The 20238-nt window shown below is 51.1% G+C and overlaps 1 protein-coding gene and 1 pseudogene across 1 annotated transcript in view; one reads left to right on the top strand and one right to left on the bottom strand.

Annotated features, from left to right (window-relative positions):
* LOC140216321 (uncharacterized) overlaps positions 1 to 20238 on the bottom strand; it is an 84209-nt gene that overhangs the window by 42599 nt on the left and 21372 nt on the right. The gene's annotated exons all lie outside the window — the stretch shown is intronic.
* On the top strand, positions 14041 to 15645 carry LOC126520781 (uncharacterized; annotated as a pseudogene).

The following is a 20238-nucleotide window of genomic DNA, read 5'->3' as shown; positions in this document are numbered from 1 at the left end:
AGTCCAAATAATGGCGAGGCATTCCTTTTCGGTCGTAGGATAATTGCCTTCCGCTTTTGACACTGACCAGCTAGCGTAAGCTATCACCCGTTCAAGTCCGTCTTTCCCATGGACTCGGATGGCACCGAGGCCTAGGATAGTGGCGTCAGTGTGGATTTCGGTATCGGCGTCCTCGTCCAAGTGCGAAAGTGCTGGACGCGACTGCGTGAGTCTTTTCAGTTCTTGAAATGCGTCGGCCTGCGGCGTTTCGCACTTGAACTCGACATCACATTTGGTTAGATGCGTTAGCGGCTCAGCGATGCGTGAAAAGTCCTTGACAAAGCGCCTGTAGTATAAGCACACATGTCAAGTAATCTACGCACTGAATTCCTGTGGATGGGCTGCGGGAACTTTGCGATGGCAGCTGTCTTGAGCGTGTCAGGGCGGACTCCAGATTTGCTGATGACGTGGCCTAGGAAGCAGACACCTAAGCAGGATTTGTTTCAAGCGGGGGGGGGGGGGGGGGGGGGGGGGGGCTACCCAAGGTAACTTTACCATGCAAATGAGGGGGAGGAGGCACTTTTCCTAGTAGAAATGTGAATAATGCCCACTATTCGCCATAAAGACGCGTAGACCCGCAAAAGAGAATTGAAATAACGTGTATCTCACAGGCGTACCTGTGAGATGTACCTCTCCTTTACTTGGCAAACAAAGAATCACATCAAATGGACTCGCGCATGAAAGATGCGCAGGAAGAACCTTGCCAAGAAAAAGTTAACAAGCAAAAGTGCAAAACTAAGATTTCTAGTAGCATTTTTTGAATTACCTCTGGAATAATTATACAGAAATATCTATTTGCGATACAATCACAGTTATTTTAGGTACCTCATTTACTGCTCTACCAAGTGCCAAAACCGACTAGTGTTGTTATTTTGGGAAGTTGCGTAACGATGCGTAGTCACCAGTCCCGTACAACCGCGTAGAGCGCAGGACGCTGCGGATCTAGACGTACTGCGCCAACCGCGGAAGGTTAGAAAAACACCCACATTAGCACAGCATAGAAGTGGCTGTCAAGCGGCTCGAGCGATAACTGTAGAAGCGTCATTCAAAACACACGGAATTATGCTCCACTTCCTGCGGCGTTTTCTCTGCTTTTCAAATAAAAAGATGTTGATCCATACATATTTTCAGAAAGAATTTTCACTTTTCCTCCCTGTCTTCTTGTTGCCTTGGCTTTCTCCCTTAGTAAATCCCTTAATTTCTCAACACCTTGCGCCTCTTGTTTCCAGTTGCCAATTTTGTACGAAAAGTGCTGTACAATAAGGGAAAAGCCAGACAAGGTAACGGGTGACAGTCATATTGCTTATGGGTTTAACGGTTATTGCAGGGTCCGATGATGGACGCTGTTCAGCATTATTTTATTTTCCACCTTATCAATCAATCAATCAATCAATCAATCAATCAATCAATCAATCAATCAATCAATCAATCAATCAATCAATCAATCAATCAATCAATCAATCAATCAATCAATCAATCAATCAATCAATCAACTTTATTTCCTTTGGATAGGAGGAGTACGGGACTAAAAGCTTAAGCAGCTTAACGAGGTCCCGACCCCGTTACAGTTGGCAAAACAGCAGGACGACGGTCAGTCATGCACAAAGTGTTTAAATAAATCGACGAATATTACATAACATCGAGTAACACGAAATTTTGTAACAAGGCGCGAAACAATAGAAGGCATTTCCATAGGCTTGAAATGGCATGAACATGAAAAGCAGCGGTCGACAAGAGGAGGGACAAAAAAATTCGTAAGGATCTACTACTCCTGAAAATAAATGGCCTGGGCGAAGCGTTTAATGAGACAATTTTATTACACAAAGGATCAAAATCTTCATGGTTTGATAAGTTCATGGTTTAATAATCCAACCTATATCGCGGTTATATGATTCCGAGGATCTGCCAGCGGCGCGGAGAGCGGTCACTCGAGGAAATAATGAAGCAAAAAGGAAAAACTAAACGCGCGTTTTCTACGCCCACAACTCGTTCCACGAGCATACAGACCAGCTGCCTATGAACCGAATCTCTTTCTTGGCCCCTGGATCCGTCTAAACACAGGAGGTTGAACTAACGAAGCAACGGCGTTGCGCGTGATCGTTGAATAAGTGGTGACATAAACATTGTGTTGGCTATTATAAATAAAATAACATATTTTAATTAAAACAATAAACTACGCCCTGCTTCCTGCAATAGATGGTGACAGAAAATGAGAGAGGCATAAAGGAGAGATGCCTCGACCTGCACCACTAATGTATTGCAGATGATAGATGGTGACAATTGAACTCATCTTGAGTTAATAGCGCGGGCACCGAATCGATGAGAGAACTGGCCTCCATACCCCAGGAGGTGCCGACAACTACCACCATCCAAAAGGAGTAAACACATTGACAACCATTTCATTCTGTGAAGATGGAATGGCCGCGAAAGCTGACGACAGTCAAAGCTCTCAAACGAAAAGCAAAGTGTTTCATCTCTGCCGCGGGTCGGCCTGAAGATAGTGCAATATCGGGCCGACCCGCGGTGGGGGTGAAGCTAGTGTTAAGCCTCCTCCCCTCCTGCCATACGTGGCCCGATCCCGAAAGTAGTGCAATGCCGGGCCGACCCGCGGTGGAGGTGAAGCAGGCGTTAAGCACTCCCCATACGTGGGCCCATCCCAAAGATATCGAAGGGCGCGTTATGTGTTTCCGAGTCCACAGGTGTATGTGCCATTGATCTTGGACCCTTTTTGCACTATCACCAGGATCGGCCCAAATGGTGATTTTTTTCTTTTGACGGACGCCGAAAAAAGTACAGAAGTCATATAATGCTTTCGCTGTAAAAGGCAGCAAAATGTTGACCGCCGAGTAGATTGATTTGTCGGAGCTTTAGGAATGTGCGTGAGGAGTGGTGGCATGGACGGATGGGGAGGGGGGGGGGGGGTATGCTGCTTATTATCGTGGAGGGCCTGTCCCCTCCCCCCCCCTACGCACGTGCCTGCTAGGAACAGAAGTTCATCGTAAGTGAAGGGGCACTTTTCCGGCTTCAGAGTGAGCCCTGATGACTTGATGGAGTCTAGTACTGTGGCAAGCTGCCTAAGGTGATCGTCGAAATTTTCCGCGAAGACGACGACGTCATCCAAGTAAACAAGACAAGTCTGCCAATTCAATTGTGCCTAAACCGTGTCCATCGCGCGCTGGAACATTGTAGGCGCCGAGAACAGTCCAAATGGCTTAACCTTGAACTCATGAGGCCGTCTCGCGTGATGAAAACAGCCTTTTCGCGATCTCTTTCGTCGACTTCTATTTGCCAGTAGCCAGACTTGAGGTCCATCGAAGAGAAGTATTTACCGTTGGAGAGCCGATCCAATGAGTCGTCTACCCGTTGAAGGGGGTATACGTCCTTCTGCGTGATCTTGTTCAGTCGACGATAATCGACGTAGAAACGTAGGGCTCCGTCCTTTTACTTCACCAAGAAAACAGGAAATGCCCACGGGCTTTTCGACGGCTGGATGTCGACGTCGTCGCGCAGCATATCGTGGACTTGTTGCCTAATGGCTTCACGCTCTCGCGGCTCTCGCGTCTAAACTCGGTAAGCGCTCTGGCGGACTGGTCGAGCACACTCTTCGGCTATTATGCGATGCTTTGCGACTGGTGTTTGTCGAATTCTCGATGACGTCGAAGGGCAGTCTTTGTATTGTCGGAGAAAAGTTCTGAGCTGTTGCTACTTACTCATGGGGAGAGTTGGATTTATGTCGAAATATGGTTCCGGAACTATGGTCGTCGGGGTAGATGTGGCAGAACGAGAGAGGACAAACGCATTGCTGGTTTCCAAAATTTCCTCGATGTATGCGATAGTCATGCCCTTGTTGATGTGCTTGAACTCCTGGCTGAAGTTGGTTAGCATCACTTGCGCTTTCCTTTCGTGCAGTCGAGCTCTTGCGACAAAAATTGCACGGTCGAGCATGCGTTGGTCAGTGAGTGTTTCGGTGCCGACGTAAATAATGATGGAGCGAGGCGGGATGCTCACTTGATCTTCGAGCACACTCAAGGCATGGTGATTAAGAGAGCTCTCCGGTGGTATTGCTTGATCTTCCGAGAGCGTTATCGAGTTCGACTGCAGGGTCGGCGATTGCGCCATGTTGGTTCAGGAAGTACATGCCGAAAATGACGTTTCGTGAAGACTGTTGGATAAGTCCGGTCATGAACGGTAATTCTTGCCGCGCAGATTCCAGTTGGCGTTATCAGGTGTCCTCCAGGGGTCCTAAGGTGGTGACTGCGTGGCCGTCGAGAAGCACGTCGAGGCCGCTGGTTCTTTGTCGTGCGTTGTATACAGTTAGGTCTTGGCGTCGCATCACTGCTGCATCGCGTTGACCTTTGGCTGGTACGTGGCATCGTCAGGTCGTCTTTCGTCGGCGTATTCTTCACTTCAATACTTCGTCGGGACGATGGCGTATTGCTGTTATGTCGTCGAGATACTCTCTTCGGCGTCTTTGTCGGCGGCGGAAGATCTGCGTCAGTTCGACGAACAGCAACCGCACCTCCATCGGTTGTTGCTTTTAGTTTTCAGGATATGGGCACGCAGACCGGCCTAGGGATCGTCCAGTGTATGGTCAGCGTTGCGGCGACAGGTAGCGGCCTGGTGACGGCCAATGGGGCGGTCGTCGACAACTCCACTGAGTGACGGCGAGGTAGTCGGCAATGTCATGTGGGCGCTCCCCAAGCCGTGGACGCTGCAGCTTGACCTTCTCAGTCCTAAGTCACGGTATGGGCATCGATGGTACACAAGGCCGGCTTCTCCGCAGTAATAGCAGTGCGGGTGGTGGTTGGGGGCTCGCCAAATGTTTGTCTTCCTCGCGTAGCTGCGCTAGAAGACGGGTGGGCGTGATGGCGGCAGCGGTGTATGACAGAAATGCGTCGTTACAGGGCCTTGGCGCGAGCGCCGAGGGGGACCCATCGCTTCCGGCACCGGAAGCGGTGATTCGGGCTGCACTTCGGAAACGCCAAGCGACCGTCGAAGTTCGTCCTTGACGATGTCAGTGACTGAGGACACCTGAGGTTGCGACGAAGGAAACATCTTGCGCAGTTTTTCGCGCACAATGGCCCTGATGGTCTCTTGGAGGTCACCTGATCCCAGTGCTTGGATGGTGCACTGCGGCGTGAGCACTTGCCGGTTATATTGCTTAGTGCGCCTTTCCTGAGTTTTCTCAATCTTCGTTGCCTCTGTGAAGAACTCAGCTACGGTCTTCGGTGGGTTGCCAATCAGTCCGGAGTAAAGTTCTTGCTTTACGCCTCGCATCAGGAAACGGACTTTTTTCTCTTCGGACAAACCCGGGTCGGCTTGCCGAAAAAGACGGGTCATCTCTTCTGTGAAGATGGCTATGGGCTCATGGCGTAGTTGCTCTCGGGTTTCCAGCAGAACTTCGGCGCTTTCTTTTCGGACAACGCTCGTAAATGTCTTCAGGAAGTTACTGCGGAGTAGGTCCCATGTTGTAAGGGTGCACTCCCGGTTCTCGAACCAAGTCCTCGGGGCATCTTCCAAGGAGAAGTACACATGGCGTAGCTTAACCTCAGTGGTCCAGTTGTTGAAGGTCGAGAGTGAAGGTTTCGAACCAGGTCTCCGGATCCTCCGGCGTAGCTCCACCGAAGGTAGGAGGCTCACTGGGTTGTTGAAGCACGATGGGTGACGCTAGGGGTGCCATTGTGGTTGTTGAGCTGGCCACGATCTTCCTGCTCGTATCAGGCAGCAGTCCATGCTCTGGGGGCAGTTGTTGCAGTCTGCAGCTAGCCCGCTGGTCTTGGGCGCCATTGCTGTTGTTTTCGGGCTTCGGGCTTGGATCGCGGCTTCGCGGGGGCGTTCAGTACATGAACGCACTAGCACCTCCACCAAATGTCACGTAGTAGTGACGGTGAAGAAAGCAGCAAAACTGGGAATGACGAAAGTAGCGTTTTATTGGGCGAACTTGTGCCCTCAAAAACCAGTCATACTCAAAGAACGGCAACAGCGGCGAACACAGTCGGCGATCGTCGAACACCTGATCAGCGGGTCAAGCGCGTCAGCTTTCATACATGAGCCATCGAACGTTCCACAGTAATCGCTGGTGCCCACGTGTCAATAGAGAAAGAAATTCAACAAGAGGGGACACTCGGCAAAAATGGCAACAGGCACGCCTAGTGTCAACTCCATCCGTTAGTTGACGCGAGCATCAGAAAAAAAGATGTGAAATGAACTTACAGACGTTTTATTTCTTTTTATTCTTTCTCATTAAAACTCAAATGGTTTGCGTGTAAATGAACTTATACTTTGCGACTTATGTTGCTTGCGTTGCCTAGCAACAAGCTAGCTGCACGCCAGACGCGCGTGCATACGTCATGCGCCAGACATGCCACAGGAGCGAGCGAGGCCGGCTGCGCATGTGAAGCTCGCGTGCTCAGCGACCCATCTGTTTTGGATGTAGCGCGCTTTTTTCTCCTTTTTTTTTGGGGGGGGGGGGGGGGGGGCTCCCGGCGTTCTCTTGTGTTTTGTCTGCATTTCGACATGGCACCGCTGCACTACTGGGCTACAGCAAAGTGAGGAATCTCGTTTGACAATCTGGGACGCACTTCAAGCACGTTTAGGCTTACTGCACAAAACTGTACCTATATATAGTGACGCCGTTATCGAAAAACAGCTCCGCCCTCCAGGCGTAGTTAACTTGAATTAATTACTCGTACTGGGAGATGTTTGCGACGCTTTCTATGAGCCCAACCATTATTATAACTTATTTCGGTAGTTCTTGGGCACGCTTGCCGCTCCTGGCTTTGTGATGAAAAGCATCTCGGTCGTGTGACGCAGTGTCGTATGTACTCAATCTTACTGGGACAAGTTTTGGCACTTCCTCTGACCTCAGACATTATTGTAACTAATTTCACTACTTTTTACTTTTCAAGCACAGTGGCCGCGCTCGGCGTAGTGGCGCAGTTAGCGAAAAGCAGCTCAGCTGTGTACCGCAGTTAGTTTCGTGTGTACTGAATCTTACTGGGAGAGGTTCGTGACGCATTCTCTGACCGCAAAAATTATTGTGATTCATTTCCTAACTTTTTGAGATACTTCTGAGGCATGCTCGCCGCGCTTGGGGTTGTGAAGCTGTTAGCAAGAAGCAAGTTGGCCGTGGTGAGCTAGTTTTGCGTGTACTGAATTTTAGTGCGAGAAGTCTGTGACGCTTTTTATGGCCCTGCAACATCATATACCTTATTTCGGTATTCACGCTTGTCCAAAACGCGACGAGCGATTGCGGATTGTGATAACGCGGGAGTGTTGCTGCTTGCGCCGGCAGGACGCGTAAAAGATAACACCGAGGAGCTCAAGAACTTGACATTTCTGTCTTCTGAGCGACCGAAAACAAGCTTTGCACCCACGAATCTGTCTTGAGTGCGACCAGAAGGCATTCTGCGAGCGTGTAACATGGTCTGGCTCAGATCCTGTGTTGTGACCACCTCTTTGTACTTGGCGTACCATCGCGTGGACTGGGGCCAAGTTGTTTAGGAAACGTGCAGTCTCCCGTGTATTTGTGCTCTTAAAGTGCAGGAAATAACGCCCGAGAAGGGAGGGATGCTTGAAAATCGGATGTTTCCTTCAGATTTTATGGCATTGTTTCGAAGGAGTCTGTTTGTTACGAAATGTATGTAAATGTGAATTTATCTGTAATGCCTCTCATTGACCCCTTACGCACGTCTCGCGTCTACACGCAATATTGCTGTTAGGACAATATACCAAAATGATGCATGCTTGTAATTTACATCTTCAGCTGATAGCATCCAGTGGAGCTTCGTACAGCAATGACTGCTGCTTACCTGGTGCCGCAACTTTGTATGAATGCACAAGAAGCCCGGAACGAGCATTTATATAGAGCAAACTAAACATTTCATCATTTCAGAAGACGTTTTGCGTTTTCTTTATGGAATTGCACGTGACATAGATTCGGTGGAGGCTTGTAAAGGTCGTTCGCAATCATTTTTACTAAATAATAAAACGATTCCGCGCCAAGGCCGCGCGTGGTTCAGCAGTAGAAGCGAGAAAAAAAAATGGAGGACGCTTAAGCTTCGCCTTCAAGGGTGGAACGCGATAGCGTTATCGCACACCGTTCGCACCGCCTACTCAAACGCGCTACGCCAGCCAAACGTCGCGATCGGCAGATATAGCCGGGCCCCGACGCGCCATGAAGGCGGACGCGGTAATGGGGCGAGTGGCGCCGCACGTGTCGGGGCAGCGCCGTACATTGTGAGGAGGAGGTCTTCTGTGTTTGCCGCAAGATGGCTCTGCGTGTGTGCAGAACGCAGAAGAAATTTAGCGGAAACGTACTTCGCTACTCGTGAAACTGCGACTTCTGTAAGTTACATGGTCAAAATTACCGATATACACCGCAGTATAACTTTCTACAGCACGTTTCTAAGGCAACACCGCATTCACTAGAGGCGATTTTGTCTCGTTTCGAAGGAACGAACTCGTGGCTGAGTGGTAGAGTCTCCGTCTCACACTCCGGAGACCCTGGTTCGATTCCCACCAGCCCATTTTGCAAGATGTCTTTGTTTATGATGTGTCTTCTGGGATTTATCGCTCACGGCCAACGCCGCTGACGCCGACGACACCGGCTTTTCTGCGACACGAGCTCCTTAACGCTTACGAGCAATAAAAACAGCGCAAAACAACGGGACGAGTGACGGGACACAAACAACAGCGCTTACTAACAACCAAAGTGTCTTTATTCTTTCAGTCAGCATATATATGCTCCGCCGCTATCTGAAACCACAGATTCTACAGAATTGGGCATGCGCAGATGGAATTGCAATTAATGTGATAGGAAGGCAATCTCCTTCGGAAGGAGAGAAATGGACGGAAGGCATACACATGCTTCGCCACTAACGTGAATGTGGAAGGCTTCGGATATAAGGCGTGCGCGGTCATCACGATATTTTGACAGGTAGGTTACACCTTCGAAAGATGGCTTGCAGCCGCATTCATTGCAATGCAGTGACAATTGACTATCTTTTGCCCGTTTTTGAAATTTGTTTAAGTGCTCGCGCATGCGGTCATTGATGCAACGCCCCGTTTGGCCGATATAAAAACGCTTGCATGAAAGGGGGATCTTATACACCACACAGTCACAACAATCACCTACAAACCTCTGTCTGTGCTGCTTTTTACAACTTTTTTGTTGTTATTCATGCTTACCTTATTGACTTGGTGGCACAGGCTACCTAACTTATTTTTGGCAGTAAACAGCAACCTGACGCCTGCCCTGCTGACAACCTTTTCGAGATTGTGCGCAACCTGGTTAGCATATGGTATAACCGCAACCATTTGCCGTGGGCGATTCTCAGATAGAGCAGCTGCCGACTGCTTTCCTTTAAGGTTCGTTGCGAGGCTTTCAGCGATGCTGGTCAAAAGTGGTACTGAGAAACCTGCGAGCTTCAGTCTGGCTACTTGCTTTTCGAAGCTTACCTCCACTTGGTGGTCACAAGACCGGATGAGGGCCGCCTTCATGCAGGATCTTGCTATACCGCGCTTGACAATCTTTGAGTGCACGGACGAAAATGGAAGAAGGTTCTTATGAGACCGAGGAGCATAACCCCAACATACATGATTGCTTAAGAACGTTAGCTCCAAGTCTAAGAAACGAAGCTGGTTGTCTGACGGATGCTCCGTGGTCAATTCGAAAGAATCTAGAACTGTGCGGAACATGTCAAATATTATAGCAGCAGCAGGCTGCGCGTCAGTGGCGTTAGTATTGTAAAAAATTAGAAAGTCATCGACGTATCGCATCACTTTTACAGTGTTTGTCTGGCTGAGCTTAGTTACAGGATTGCGGTCATAGCTGGCTAATAAAATGTCACTAAGAACAGGGGCTATACATGAACCGATGCACGCACCTTTCTTCTGTATAAAAAGCTTATCCTCCATTGAAACAAAAGTGGAAAGCATATAAAACCTTAAAAGCTCTAAAAACTTGTCGACGTTGATACCACATGCATTCTGCAACCTAAGAACACCATATTTGTCAATGCAATGGCCGACTTCAATGCATACATCATCTTGAGGCAAGGCATAATACAAGTCCTTGATGTCCACGGAAAGGGCTCGGACAGCCTTTGGACATTCCTCACGGAGGAAGGTGGAGACAGTACCTGGCGTCTTTATTAGGAAGGGGTCATCAATGTCAAGGAGGCACAAAAACCTTTGCACGAACACTCCCAATTGTCGTTGCCAGGTTCCGCGCTCAGAAACAATGGCCCGAAACGGGCACAGTTCCTTGTGCGTCTTGGCGCTGAAAAACACAGAAAGACTGGTTCCATTGCAGGCCTTTATGGAGGAGGCCAGCTTGGAGAGTCCGGCTTTTTCGCAGAGCTGAACAGCCCTTGTTTTGACCTTCGCAGAAGCCATTCCATGCACTTCCTTGAAGTTACCTAGAATGGCCGAATCTGCTTTGCTCTTGTACAAGCCACCAGGCATCACGACAAAACCGCCTTCTTTGTCGGATAGGAGCAGCTTGAGCCCCGCATTCCGAAGGACGGTCCCTGCTGTGCGGAGCCGAACTGTGTTGCCTTTTTTAACCTGCTGGGGCAGGCAGTCAACACCTTCTCTGATGCATCTGTCAGCTTCATCTGTTCTTGCTCTACCGGCAGCTGTCCTGACGAGGCTGAGCAGTTCCGTCTTGTCCAGAGAAGGATGCTCATAAAATTTAGGACCAAGCTTGAGTAGATCGGCAACATTGTTCAGAATTGAGGCATCCCCGAATGTTGTTACCTCTTGGCCTTGCCCCGGATTCCTACGTCCTCTCCTAGGCAGTCGAACCACCAAGTTGCCCCACAGGAAGTCTGCTGTCTGAGACGCCATTCCCAAATCTTGAAGAAACTTCTTCTGAGCACTATGGAAATGCAGCTCGTTCTGGTTCACAACCTGTAAGGAGTCGGTGTAGAAGCGTACCTGTCGAAGTGCTTCAGAGCGCAAAATTCGGCACGTTCTCTTTATGTGGCCCTTCGAAGGCATCAGTCCCCCGAACAACACGGCGACTTCCGGCGGTAGGCAAGAATGCTTGAGCGAGTAAGTGTAGAGGCGAGCTCTACAAGTCGCGGTGGCGAGCAAATTGATGCAAATGACTGAAGAACGGAAACACGAGAAAGGCACACACGAAGGAAAAGAGCCCGATGTAGAAGAAATAAACTGCAAAAGAGTACGCATTTGGGCTGGTTGGTTCATGATTACGAGCAATAAAAACAGCGCAAAACGACGGGACGAGTCAGGGGACACAGACAACATCGCTAACAACCAAAGTGTATTTATTCTTTCAGTCAGCATATATAGGCTCCGCCGCTATCTGAAACCACAGATTCTACAGAATTGGGCATGCGCAGAGGGAATTGCAATTAATGTGATAGGAAGGCAACCTCCTTCGGAAGGAAAGAAATGGACGGAAGGCTTACACATGCTTCGCCACTAACGTGAATGTGGAAGGCTTCGAATATAAGGCGTGCGCGGTCATCACGATATTTCGACAGGTAGGTTACACCTTCGAAAGATGGCTTGCAGCCGCATTCATTGCAATGCAGTGACAATTGACTATCTTTTGCCCGTTTCTGAAATTTGTTTAAGTGCTCGCGCATGCGGTCATTGATGCAACGCCCCGTTTGGCCGATATAAAAGCGCTTGCATGAAAGGGGGATCTTATACACCACACAGTCACAACAATCACCTACAAACCTCTGTCTGTGCTGCTTTTTACAACTTTTTTTGTTGTTATTCATGCTTACCCTATTGACTTGGTGGCACAGGCTACCTAACTAATTTTTGGAGGTAAACAGCAACCTGACGCCTGCGCTGCTGACAACCTTTTTGAGATTGTGCTCAACCTGGTGATCATATGGTATAACCGCAACCATTTGCCGTGGGCGATTCTCAGATAGAGCAACTGCCGACTGCTTTCCTTTAAGGTTCGTTGCGAGGCTTTCAGCGATGCTGGTCAAAAGTGGTACTGAGAATCCTGCGAGTTTCAGTCTGGCTACTTGCTTTTCGAAACTTACCTCCACTTGGTGGTCACAAGACCGGATGAGGGCCGCCTTCATGCAGGATCTTGCTATACCGCGCTTGACAATCTTTGAGTGCGCGGTCGAAAATGGAAGAAGGTTCTTATGAGACCGAGGAGCATAACCCCAACATACATTTTTCTCCTTCCGAAGGAGATTGCCTTCCTATCACATTAATTGCAATTCCCTCTGCGCATGCCCAATTCTGTAGAATCTGTGGTTTCAGATAGCGGCGGAGCATATATATGCTGACTGAAAGAATAAAGACACTTTGGTTGTTAAGTCAGCGCTGTTGTCTGTGTCCCCTCACTCGTCCCGTCGTTTTGCGCTGTTTTTATTGCTCGCAATCATGAACCAACCAGCCCAAATGCGTACTCTTTTGCAGTTTATTCCTTAACGCTGTCGCGTTAAAAATACATGCCGCGCGGATCAGCGGAGCCGGCGTGGCGTGTACCAACTGGCGTTCAAAACGCGCGCGCCCAAAATAGAAACCGGAAGGTGTTAATACCATGCGCTTCGTGAGCTACAGTCAATTCGGCCGCTGGGCTCTATGGGACTGTCCGCTCTTGTTGAAATTTCTTTCTCTATGGCGTGTCCTCCAGTAAGTTCTAGACCTTTCGCGTCGCGCACAAATGCAATCACATTACACATGGTTCGGTGACAACAGACAGCGGATAGAACTATCGATAACATTACAGAAATTTCCGATACATGCAGGCGCGTCCTGCGCTGACCGATAACATCTGTTAGACGGTGAAAAGCGCTCACCCGTAAAATGTAAACATGTTCACGTGTTAATATCGTCACGACTCACGAGTTTTGTGCGAGAATAGGGATAGACGATGGGTACGTGCAAGTACGGTCACCTCGGCAGAGACGCTTGTACCGTTAGGCCAGCTCGCTACAATTACTGGATAAACTGCAAAAACGCACACGCCCGGACTTACTCAGCCGCAGAAAAGACGGTGTCCGCGAGAAGAGAAAATGGAGTTCATCAGCACGGCTTCTTCTAAAAATCGCAGAGAACACTGCATTCACTAATGAATGTCGTCACCTTCTTAGTGCGCAGTAACAATTCCTGTAAACTGCAGGGGAAATGTGCTTTTGTTACGTGCCCCGATCCAATGCAAGTTTGGTGCGTCCATGCGGAGCATACAGCACCCTTCGATTTGTGTAAATGCTTTCCGGGCACGACATGCGCCATTGGGACTCCTTTGTCAGCGCTTAGTAAGCGCAACACTGCGCCTCACGCATTTGCATAAGAAATATCATCGCGGTGTTTAGCAGACGCTGTCCGCGCGTTCATTGTGAGACGCATCTATGTGCTCACCTGCTTTTATTTGAGAAAAGAGCAGAAAACTGACCGAAATGTCACTTGTTGGCTGCTTTCCTTTCTGCAGACTGGAAGTTCGGAGTTGTAATTTACGTAATACAACGCAGTCTTGCGCTGTATCATGCGCTATGTATATTGCTCGCATCGCTACCAGTTGAGAAGCAATCGCTGGAATCCGAGCACCAAAATTGACTGAGTACTCTGTTGTCAAGGCCCGTGGAAGTGAAGCATACCCCATGTACAGGGTGGTCCTTTATGGGACGGAACACGCGAGCGCGTGGACTGCGCTCTGCGGAGTTAAAATCCCTTGATAATTTGAAAGTAGCGACACTCTTCGAACTCTGCCGCCGCCGCGCGGGGGGACGCAGACGCAGGAGCGTTCGCTTCAGACGTGCTGCGCATCGGCTGCGCCAATTCTCGGCCGCAGCCACGGGTAACTTCACGGTACCCCACCAATTTGTTACCACCTAAGCAAGAAAGTCACCCGGCCCACGTGGACACCGATTTCACCCAGGTGGGCCGGTTTTCGGCAATTTTAGAGCAGTTTTTCACCCCGCCACGTGGGCGACGCCGTCCAGCCTGACGGCGACGCCGATGCCCGGCCGCGTGGAGACTGCTTCCCGAGGCAACATGGCCGTCTCTACGCTAACCCAGCGTGGCTACGACCCGGACGCGATGTCCTGGACGACGGTTCCGACGACCGAGGAGCCCAATTCTGCGATGCCTTCGAACATTCGAAGCGAAGCTCTCCTCAACGCGGCCGCTCGCCGCTTGCAAGAGAAAGCCAAGATGCTGGCGCCCGCCGCCGCTCCGGCCTCCGGCATCCCAGCCGGCAAGACGCAGCCTCCCGCCTCGCACGCTGCGGGAAGCAAGGGCAAGGTCTTCACGAAGAGGAAGCCTCGCCCGCTACTAAAACCCAACCCGGATGACTACGTGATCGTTGTAAAGCCACGTGAGCATATTTCCTTGCACGAAGCCTTCTCCGAGAATCGCTACGGGACCGGCTTCACGGCTTACCTCGGGTCCGAGCGGGCAGAGACAGCATCGATTCTCCATTCGAGAGAACAAAATTTGATTGTGATCCATACCCCGGCCTCGAGACGGCAGACCGAGTGATCGGGGATTTTTCTGTCAACACAGAACGCGGAGCGGTCCCGGTCCACGGATACCTACGGCAAGATGGCGGAAACGTTTGCCACGGTGTCATCGTGGTGTGCAACTCGGACACGACGGAGACACTTCAGCAAAAGGTGTGTTGGAGAGCAGGCACCATTGTTGAAGTAAGAAAATTTGGTACATCGAAGAAAGCGCGTGTTACCTTCGCCGGAAAGAACAAACCGCGTTTTGTTCACTATGACAACATGGTGGTGCCCGTCCAACCCTACTACCGTACAATTCCGGCCTGCGGCAAGTGCGGTGCTGTCGGCCATAGGATGGACGCATGCCCAAACCTGAGACAGGACACTTGCGGTCTGTGCGGGCAACAGATTCCACTCGTGGAGGGAGTGCGGGCCCCTCACGAATGCGTGCCCAAGTGTTCAGTGTGCGGTGGTGGACACGCCACGAACTCCCGCGAGTGCACTGCGAAGTTCCGCAACTCCAAGATAGCCGCCCAAAAGGGCGGCAAGACAAAAACGGGGGTCAAAAAAAAACACCGCCATCTTGAGCTTCCCGGTGAGTTGCCACACCGGGACGTCACCAAGACCGGCAAGTCAGCCCCCCCTGCCGGAGTAGTCGGGAGGCAATCTGCGGCGCCACCACACGGCGTGACCGGGGCCTGGGCCGACGCCGTGGAAAAAAGGAAAGCAGGTGAGCGGCGCGGGCAGGGCTGCCTTCTCTTCCCCTCCCTCTACTCGTCCTACGGCGCGCAGCGCCGAACAAAACATTATCGCGGCTCTCCACGCGCAAAATGAGATGCTGCTAAAGAAAATTACAGCACTAGAAGCAAAATTGACGCAACCCTTCTCTACCCCCGCAGTAGAAGTAATGGAAAGCGAGACAGAAGCGCCGGCGGAGGCACCTAGCGCGGTAGCCGCTCTCGAGGCCCTGATCAACGCCCTCGAGGCCCGTATGGACAGCCGGATTTGCGCTCTTGAAACCCAAATCTCCGCGGCCATGAATGCCGCGATTGCCAAATTGACAAAGATGATTCCCTCTCTCATAACTCAACAAATCGCGCAAACCACTCGCACGACCCGGCGAGCCGGCCCAATTAAAGACGTTTCCGGCCAGTAGCCCAAAATGTTTCGACGACAACTCGATTTTGATGACGAAGACAGTTGCTCACTCTCCGGAATGGAGGATGCTCCCCTCCCCGTGAGTGCTGGCGATGGAACATCGTCTTCGCAACTCCTCACCAATCTTACCGATCATGGCGGGCACCCCTAAACTCAGGAAATTCCCTCCATCCAAATTGGCCATCCCCATCCTAATTACCCAGTGGAACTGTCGAGGTTTCAAGGCCCACGCTAAGCGGGCCAGCCTACGATTTTTCCTCACAACATTCGAGCACCTTCCTGCTGTGGTAGCCCTCCAGAAACCTGGGAGCGGCGCCACACTTACAAATTACACCACGTTTCAGCAGGACCCCCTCTCCTGTATCTGCGTGCATAAAAATTACACGGCCAACTTCGTTGACCTTGACCTCAACACCGAATTCTCGTACGTGATGGTGACCCTCCTTCCGCTACGAAAACAGGATTCACCACTACACGTTCTCAACATTTATTGTTCCCCTAAGTTAGCCAACATCCCTTTCGCAGACCTTTTTAGCCGCGCCTTGAAGGCTGCGGGCAAGGATCCCCTGGTGATCGTGCGTGATTTCAACGCCCCCAGCACACTTTGGGGATACGCGCGTGAAGAGAAACGTGGACGTAAGCTCGCAGAACTTATGTCCACGCTGGGCCTTACTCTCCACACCGACCCTGCCCACCCAACTCGCGTGGGTAACTCCGTGACCCAGGACACGTCTCCGGACCTTACCCTCACCAAAAACATTCAATATGTAGACTGGGTCAACACCGAAGAAACCCTCGGTAGCGACCACTGCATACTCAATACAACTATTCGCACCCATCCATTGGCAAGACCTTTCGCACAGGCAAAATTGCCCGATTGGACCAAATTCCGACACACATACACCAACTCGACCCCCATTCAGGAGCAAGGGTACCACGTCTGGTCCCAGCAATTGGTTTCCGCCCTTCGCTCCACGGAAACCCAAATTCAACTCTCAGAGGAGACCCCGGAGGTGGACAACCACCTCCTTCACCTCTGGGAGGCCCGGCACAGCCTTGTCCGCCGATGGCGCCGGCAAAAACACAATCGGAAACTCAAAATTTGCATCGCTGAGCTCACCCAATGAGCGGCAGAGTACGCGGCCCAACTCGCTGACTCTAACTGGGTGGACCGGTGCAACACGGCCGCGCGACAAATGTCCAGCCGGAGTAGGCGGCCCCTCTTCCGCGCCCTAATCGACCCCACCCAAACTCGAACAGAAACACAAGAACATCTCCAACGAGCCATGCACTGCTTCGATGGAGACACTTCAAAATTGGCATGCAAACTCCGAGATCAATACCTCTGTACTCAGCAGGACCCCCGAGGGCCCGCGTACTCGTATGCAGGTTCCGAGAACGCGGATATGGACCAACCGTTCCAGCTACATGACCTGAAGGCGGGCCTAGCAAAAATGAAGCGAGGAACGGCACCGGGACGGGACAAAATTAGTCAAATTACTTGCCTACCTTCCCGACTCTGCCTACTTCCCACTCCTCGCTTAACGAACTCCATTTGGATCGGGGAAACACCCCTCCCAATTGATTAGAAGACCACTCTGGTCACCTTCATTCCCAAAGCTGGTAAAGCCATCAACACAGACAACCTCCGACCCATCTCCCTTACTTCTTCTGTGGGAAAATTAATGGAGACGATCGTGAGCGATAGGCTGTCTGAGTTTCTGGAGAACAAAAATGTTTTCTCAGACACCATGTTCGGGTTCCGCCCACACCGGTCCGCACAGGATGTCTTGCTTCAACTTGACCGAGAAATTCTCGACCCGATCGAATATCCCCTCAGTGATAAAATAGTACTCGCTTTGGATTTGAAGGGGGCCTTCGACAATGTGACCCACGAAATTATTCTAACACATCTTTCCCAAACAGATTGCGGCCGAAACACTTTTAACCACATTAGGCGATTTCTCACTGACCGACAATCATACATTCGGATTCAGGACAGCGAACACGGCCCATACCAATTAGGCACGCGAGGGACCCCGCAGGGAGCAGTCCTCTCGCCCCTCCTGTTCAATTTGGCAATGAAGAGAATTCGCGCTCATCTGGCGAGGGTCGACGGCATCCAGCACGCGCTGTATGCCGACGACATCACCATCTGGGCTAAACACGGATCGGTAGGAGAAATGGAGGCCAACCTGCAGCAAGCGGCGGACATCGTAGACAACTATGCCCGTCGATGCGGCCTTCAGTGCTCCCCGTCCAAATCTGAATTTGTGCACATACGCTCCTCACCAAAGTGCACCACCAAAATCGACCTCTCCCTTAACACTGGACCCATTCCCGAACACGACGAGATCCGAGTACTGGGGCTCTTTATTCACAAAAATCGAAAAGCTGACACAACATTGGCCAAATTGCGTCAGGTGGGGGACCAGGTGGGCCGGATGGTCCGCCGGGTTTCGAACAAGCGCGGGGGGTTACGATCCAAAGACGTCTTGCGGCTGGCGCATGCATTTGTAACCAGTCGAGTCCTTTACTCGGCTCCATACCTCCACCTACGCAAATTTGACAAGAATACACTCGAAGTCATTCTCCGTAAAATCTACAAGAGTGCCCTCGACCTCCCAGTCAGTACCTCCAACCTGCGCCTCCTGGGCCAGGGGATGGTGAACACCTTTAAGGAGCTGCGAGAGGCACACTTGATGAACCAAAACACGAGGCTCTCTAAAACGCCGTCGGGTCGCCGTCTCCTTGCCCGACTACCACATCCATCATTCAATACATACGGAAGAGCACGTATACATATCCCATCACAGTGGAGGTATGCCCTGCACGTGCGCCCTCTTCCGGTCAACATGACACGAGAGGATCATAGTGGCAGACGCCTCGCGCGGGCGGAAGCCTTGGCTCGCCACTATGGACGCAGACACGGAGTCTTCTACGTGGACGCCTCCGGCCCGTACCATGGGGGTTGGTACACGGCTGCAGTCGTTCACCAAAACACGGCAGTAAACGGACTCACTTTCCGTGCACACACTATTACACACGCGGAGGTGGTTGCCATCGCGCTAGCCGCCGCAGATGAACACTCGCGGGTCATCATCATCGACTCGAGGGGTGCTTGCCACAATATTGAGCAGGGGCACATACCGTACCTTGTCTACAAAATTTAGCAAAACAGCGACTATCTCGGTGCCCCCTCGCACCGTACGATTATCTGGACTCCCGCTCACATGGGCCTCGAAGGAAACGAGACGGCCGATGCCGTCGCCCGCGTGCTCACTTTCCGGGCATCACCTTCGTCCCCCACCGATCCGGACCCCGAACCCAATCCCGCCTATACTTTCAAAGAGATCGTTCAGCTGTACCAATCTGGCCATGCCATCTATCCCAAGCTCTTTAAGGGCCTCACAGCATTCTCCTTCGCCTTTATACCAAAACCCTGCTGTGCCCGGCAGCCTTAAAATACTTTGACCCCGCTTGCACGGGGGAGTGCCCGCACTGTGGGGAAAAGTCCCCAGACATTTTCCACGTGCTATGGCCATGTCAAAAAAAAAAACCAAATCTAACCCCCCTACCCAACCCTTCCCGGGAGGACTGGGAGGCAGCCCTGCTCGGCTGCTCTGACCTGACGGCCCAACGGGCCTTGGTCGAGCGGGCCCGGGCGGCGGCCGACGCCAATGGGCCCACCTATTCCCCCACCTCCACCTAAAGGAGGAGCCCACCTATTGTTGCTGCAAAACTTATGTAAATAAATGTTTTTCAGACAGACAGACAGCCGCGCGACCTCCTCGCCTCCTCCTCGCCCCTTGCGCGTCCCTCCGCGGCAACCAGTTCTGCCCCCGTTTTTCTGCACGACGATTGATCTCCCTGCCTTTGCCCTTGGTAACGCGCGGATCTTGAGTTGTGCTTGTGTTCTTCTTTTTCGATCGCGCCATTTTCCTCGTGAGCACGGCTGGCTCGGCGTAGCGAACGTTGTACGCTGTGTTTCCTGCTCTATGTACTAGTGCTATGCCGGGCTGTTGCGCATATAACTGCAGCAAGAAGCCTGAAGATGGTTATGCCGTTTTTATGATACCACAAGGAAAGCGTGACGGCTTCCGCAGGAAGCAGTGGCTGCATGACATTGGCCGAAAGAACTTTGTTCCGACAAAGAACAGCGTTGTTTGCGTGCTGAGGCGTCTTTCTTATAGCTCGTAGCAAAGCATGCCGTAATGCTGCCTTTTTGTTTTTATTCTTCCGGCCTGCTCACCAGCGTTTTTGTTGCGGTTGTCCTCAGTATGCTTAATATTCCGGGGCGGCTCCATCACCTAGCACGTCACTAACTGTGGTTATTCAGTCGGAAGTGCAGCATTATAGATTCTGCTTTGCGCCTTGAAAAAATGTGTGGCAAGTATACCCGTGGTATTGCAGGTGATGAGCGTTAGCTAGTCAACATTGAGTATTTTAAGTTTTAAGGCGAAAGCCTTTAGATGTCTATGTTTCAAGGTCGTGTTGTAAACTAGAAGTATTACGTGACCGAAGGAACGCCAGAGGTTACGCAAAGCATGTCCATCCCTGTATAAGAGAATGATTACCGAAGTTAATTAAT

The sequence above is a fragment of the Dermacentor andersoni genome, chromosome 3, assembly GCF_023375885.2.
Source record: "Dermacentor andersoni chromosome 3, qqDerAnde1_hic_scaffold, whole genome shotgun sequence".
Lineage (NCBI taxonomy): Eukaryota > Metazoa > Arthropoda > Arachnida > Ixodida > Ixodidae > Dermacentor > Dermacentor andersoni.
The sequence above is the reverse complement of the archived record's forward strand: the minus strand, read 5'-3'. Positions and strand labels throughout refer to the sequence as shown.